This window comes from Enhydra lutris, unplaced genomic scaffold (genome assembly GCF_002288905.1).
Source record: "Enhydra lutris kenyoni isolate GAN:26980312 unplaced genomic scaffold, ASM228890v2 scaffoldscaffold21, whole genome shotgun sequence".
Classification (NCBI taxonomy): domain Eukaryota; kingdom Metazoa; phylum Chordata; class Mammalia; order Carnivora; family Mustelidae; genus Enhydra; species Enhydra lutris.
In genome coordinates, this window is record NW_019154105.1 from 73,043,546 (window position 1) to 73,049,741 (window position 6,196).

The window sequence follows — 6,196 nt, forward strand, 5'->3', positions numbered from 1 at the left end:
AGGAAGAGCGGAGCTTGCTTTTCTCACGCCACACTCTCCCTCGGTGTCCGAAAGCCTGGCTCCCTCCGTGTGACCACGCATGGGCACAGGCTATGGGGAGCTGGCCTGGCTGCACGCACAGGGCGGGTCCTGAGACGGGGGATTGGGGGGTTCGAGAGGAAAGCTGGGGGCAGAGGGCAGAGAGGTGACAGGCAGGCAAACGCTGTTGTTGGCTTGCTCACCATGTCCCAAGGTGGTGGATCTACTGAGCAAGGGGCAGGATGGAGACCAGAGGAGGCCAGTTGGGCAAGAGCCCAGGCAGGGGCTGTGCTCCTCCTAGGAAGACCTGGTGGCAGGTGACCATGAACTCCTTGAATGGGGGAGGGACGCCACCATGGAAACTCTTGAGTAGAAACAGGTAAAAACCAAACGAAGAAAATAAAAAAATAAACAAGCAAGAAGACAGAAAACATAATTACCTTTTTCTGAAAGGTACAGGAAACATATATGAGCAATGATGAGAAACTGGAGGTGGCTGAGGGGAGAAGGGGGCTCCATTACCTTTTAATAGCTTCCTCCAAATGCTTAGTACTGGGACCAACTAACTAGAGAGGTAGATTTTAATAAGTTCGTTTTGTTTTTGTTTTTGTTTTTGTTTTTACTACGGTGCTGATGTATATGTAATGTCTAAAAAAGTTATTTGTAAATAAGTTTTTACAATACTGCAGATATCACTGGGTCTACTATCTGTAAAAAATATACATATAAATATATATATACTGTTTGTTTAAAATAGAGTATTTTTATTTCATTCCTTAACTCATCATCACAGCAGTGGTATATTGCACTTCAGATGACATCTAATGACTAATTTGTACTGTATGACCTATAGCAACTTGCTCCATTTTATTCAGATTTTTCTAGTTTTCTGTTTTTACTTTGTACATTGAGCATTGCTTATTTCCTTTTAAGAAATGTACAGAACTCTGAAATGTAGAAATGAAGTGATGTTGACATACCACTTTTAAAGAAAAGAAAACAAATAAAAGATCATTATCTGAATCAACCCAAAGCATAGTTTATTTTAGGAATGTCACTGGATCTCCAACCTTAATTAAACGGATATACTATGCCTGGGTTTTAATTGATTAACTGCAGTTCCTGTCTCAAAATTCGTGATATCATTAAACATTTATTTAACAGAGGACATCAGTCAATCATTCCCAGTCTTTTTAATTCAACCACACAACTAAAACTTTCTAAATTTGCATCCCAATGGATGTAGCAAACAGAAGAGAAGAAAGTCAGCTATGAAAGGAACATACTGAAGTCCATTTGTAGATTCAGTACTTTCAATTTCCAACTGGCTCATTAGAAAAGTGATAGTAAAATTTTCACTTTAAAAAAAAAGAAAGAACCCTCAAGGAATATAGGGAAGGGAAAGTAACACAAGGGTCTCGCCCCACTGTAGCAGACACTGTCCACACACACACACACACACACACACACACAACCCATAGACACCTCACTTCTAGCCCTTGCTGCATCTCTCTTGGCCTTCACCGTCCACAAACTGTTGGAAATGATTAGAAGTTTACATTTCTTCAGATCCACGGTAGTCAGTGACTCACTAGTGCAAGAATGTGAGAACGCAGTCGGGTGGCCTGGACAAGGCCTGAGGTAGGATTTATGCTCTAGAGCTCCCCTGTGGGACCAGGCAGAGGCTGAGACTTTGCCTGAAGTTGTCCTTACTTGGCTTCTCACCCTTCCCCGCTCTGTTCTGATTACCCTCCTGGGGGGCCTTCGCTAATGAATCACACACATGTGAATCACACACATGTGAAACCCCTCCCCTTCTAGGAGACTTGACCTAAGGCTTTCCATCAAAGTTGAAAAGGCACAGTAAAACACCACCATTCAAAACTATCTGGGTTAAGCAGAAAAACAGCCCACAAGCACAGAATAAAATCATCATCAAAAACAGATCCAAAACAAAGGTGAGTTTTAATACATACCAACCAAGAGGAAGAATGCATTTGACTGTGGGAGAGGCCGGTCCTACTCCTGGAGGACGATGGTTCCAGAGCGGCTGCCGAATAACAGTGTGGAGAGAACGGTGTGACCTGGGGCTTTGTCCCACTGATAAGGGCTTAGTACTCTACCAGATGACAGGAACTGGAAGAATGAACTGATGGGGGCGGGGAGGGTAGTCTGATAAACAGAAAAACTTGAAGCTCCGAGAAGAGTTGAGTATTCCTAAGCCCGGACTAATTAAAAGCACGCATTTTCATTGACACCGAAGTGTATCCTGCACAGCATGAACGCCATCCCCTTCTCCTTCGGAAGGATTTCCTATATGTATCTCACCGACCTTTTTAAAATCCCAGTGCAGTAAGTGTGGGATGAGGGGAGAGGCAGAGAGTAAACATCTATCTGGAAATTCACTCCACGTTCGTCCCAGTGAGAAAGATGCATTTTATTGCCTAAAGGAGCTTTCAGAAGCACCAGATGAGCTATCTCTGCCTGTGACCGTTCTTTTCAAGGAAAACTGTGTATGGAGTCAAGAGTGATAAAACAAATGAGCTGTTATTTTTCCTTATTAACGCCATGCCCACCTCCAACCCAGCAAAGGCAAGTCAGGGAGAGGAAATGCCCAGAAAGGGAACAAAGCTACTTGATTGTAAAATCAGGCTCTGTTTTTTTTTTTTTTTTAAGATTTTATTTATTTATTTGACAGAGATCACAGGTAGGCAGCGAGACAGGCAGAGAGAGAGAGGAGGAAGCAGGCTCCCTGCTGAGCAGAGAGCCCCATGCGGGGCTCGATCCCAGGACCCTGGGATCATGACCTGAGCCGAAGGCAGAGGCTTTAACCCACCGAGCCACCCAGGCGCCCAGGCTCTGTTGTTTTATGTTTTCATTATTTTTTTTTCCCCCCTCTTCTCTGTTTTGTCCTCTAGTCTCTTTCCCAATTCCGATGACATTTGATTCCCACACCGGTGTCTTATGGGCAAGCCACCTCGACCTGTCTGATTTCATGCAACAGGTGGAGGCAATTACGGCAGCATCCGCACAAGGGAGGCCCTGGCGTCCCTGCTGTGTCCGGGACAGCTGCTGGGCCACCGCTACTGCTGTGGCTCTATCGATCCCACAGATCCCACCACAAGCATAGAGTGCTCAATTAAGAAAAAGAAAATCTTAAAAAAAAAAAAAATTCACAGCTACCAAGAATCTGATTTTGGGTTTTAACTTCTTAGAAATGATTTTTGAACTTTTCATTATGAACCTCATCAAACAGAAAAGTAGACAATCTGATGAGTAACTGCACACTTGCCTCAATTTAGTAAATATTAGCACTGTGTCATGTATGCCTTCCGTGATTACATTGCAGAACAACTCCAGATCAGTTATCCCCATTCAGTTCCTTCACCCCTCAACCTCTCAACATGCAGCTCCCGAGAATTAGCACATTCTCTCCTCTCACCAGAAGATCATTACCGCGCCTCACACAATTAACATGAATTCCCTAATACAACCTAATTCTTACTTTATGTTCAGATTGTCCCAGTTGTCTCCCACATGTCTTCCGTAACTGTTTTGTTTTGTTTTTTTTTCCAACCAGGATTTGATCAAGGATCCCATATCGCCATTTGGTTTTTATGCCTCTTAAGACTCTTTTAATAGAGAATAGTTTCCTGTCCCTTTTTTCATAACAGTTTTTGAGACAATGAATCTGATTTCTAAAAATAAAACCCATCAACTGATTAGTATACAAATCATATACATCTATAATTCTCAAACAGATCAGAAACTCACATCTCTCTGGCCAGCATATTTCCTCCTTGTAGCCAAATTTATAGGAATTAAAATAATCAAGAGGTTGCCTTGGTAACAATAGAATTAGAACAAAGGAAATAAATTTTATGGTTCAGATGTTTAAAGATACAAAGCTCTGATAGCCTGGTGTACCCATCTTCTTTCTCCACAAGTTTTTAACCAAATTGTGTATTTGTAGTTTACTTTTTTTTTAACATTTTATTTATTTATTTGACAGAGAGCACAAGCAGGGAGAGCGGCAGGCAGAGGGAGAGAGAAAGGCTCCCCGCTGAGCAGAAAGCCTGATGCAGGACTCGATCCCAAGACCCTGGGATCATGACTGGAGCAGAAGGCAAAGGAAGGCAGATGCTTAACGACTGAACCACCCAGGCACCCCTGTAATTTACTTTTTTAAATAGCTCCAATTTAGATGCAACATAGAAATTGTTTAGGGGCTCCTGGGTGGCTCAGTGGGTTAAAGCCTCTGCCTTCGGCTCAGGTCATTATCCCAGGGTCCTGGGATGGAGCCCCGCATTGGGCTCTCTGCTCAGTGGGGAGCCTGCTTCCTCCTCTCTCTCTGCCTGCCTCTCTGCCTACCTGTGATCTCTCTCTGTCAAATAAATAAATAAAATCTTAAAAAAAAAAAAAAGAAATTGTTTATAAATGCTCAAGTGCCAGATTGAGAAAGTCGTGTGTTCTTTTCCCCACTTCCAAAGGATATGATTATGTAGTAACTGTTCTTTGGGGTCAAAATTTGCTTTCTTTCTTCTTTATTGTCTTCAATGTGTAAAACAATCAAATGTCACAATACAAGTCATCATAACTGATCAGAATACTAAAAAGTAAAAAAGCCATAGAAACACAGCATTTTACAGTGAGGAATAGCCCCATTTTACCCAAGGAAAACGGAGGCAAAGAGCCACACGGAACTGCGGTAGCCAGCCCAGCACGGGCTCCAACAGGATTGGTGTTGGCCGGCTCTGGTCTTCACTGCCTCGCTAGCCGCCCCCTATGGGTGAGGGGCTTTATTCAAAGGCAAACAGCCCGTGAGGATGATCTTGATAGCTCCATTTTCAGACCACTGCATTCTCAGGGTATTTGCAAATATTTAGTACTGTCATTTGGGACCCCGGGTTGTCATCTCTTCCCCAATATTCTGGAAACACTACTTTTTCAATGCCTTTATCTCTTTTCCTATTATGCATAGTCTTTTAAATAGTCCTTTGTATCCACCCACAAAAAAGAAAAGTCCCAATCAACAGCTTCTTGAAGATGCCCAAGACAGACTCGACGCTGTCCAGATTTCTCTAGAAAAATTGACAGAGCTCTTTTCCTGATGTTAAAATGTGTTATATGGGCTCATAATTCCATTCTCCTGAAGTCCCTGAAGACTGTGAGGTGAACTCATTCCCATCCTACAGATGAAGAAAGTAGGGGCGCCTGGGTGGCTCAGTGGGTTAAGCCTCTGCCTCCGGCTCAGATCATGATCCCAGGGTCCTGGGATCGAGCCCTGCATCGGGCTCCCTGCTCAGGAGGGAGCCTGCTTCTCCCTCTCCCTCTGCCTGCTGCTCCCCCTACTTGTGCTTGTGCTTTCTCTCTCTCTAATAAATAAAATCTTAAAAAAAATAAAATAAAATAAAATAAAATAAAAGACAGAGAAAATAGAGGAGGGCCACAGCAGCTGCTGACCCCAAACCCCATATGACACCGGAAGTACAGCAGAACCCTGTCCTCGCTCCAGCTGTGGCCATGACCCTCCTTCCCCTGACCAGGGGCAAGGACATCAGCTGCACACTAGTCTCAGGACGCTTCCTTAAAAAGGATAGGCCTTGGGCGCCTGGGTGGCTCAGTGGGTTAAGCAGCTGCCTTCGGCTCAGGTCATGATCTCAGGGTCCTGGGATCGAGTGCCACATCGGGATCTCTGCTCAGCAGGGAGCCTGCTTCCCTCTCTCTCTCTCTCTGCCTGCCTCTCTATTTGTAATCTCTCTCTGTCAAATAAATAAATAAAATCTTTAAAAAAAAATGATAGGCCTTTCCCCACACCCCTTTTCCCCTTTTTCTTTAAAAAGGGAAATTTCGCCCCCAGATTTGTTTTATGCTATTAGTTGATGACTGTCTTCTCTGGCGACTTTATGTGTTTGCCCGACTTCCCCCACGTACAGCCAGCTGTTGCTCTCCTACAACCCATAAAGTGAGCGTGGCGGCCTGTTTAGCATCTGTCTGGAAAGTAGTAGTGGGACAGGAATAGTGGGACCATTATCGGTGGGGGGACAGCAGCCCCACAGAAAACTCGGCACGCAGTCAGGCTGCTTTCTCCCACATAAGCAGTCGTGGCTTCAGCATGCACGTCAAGAACCAGAGCCCGTGCACCTTCCACTGAGGATATGGCTGTACAGTGTCACGG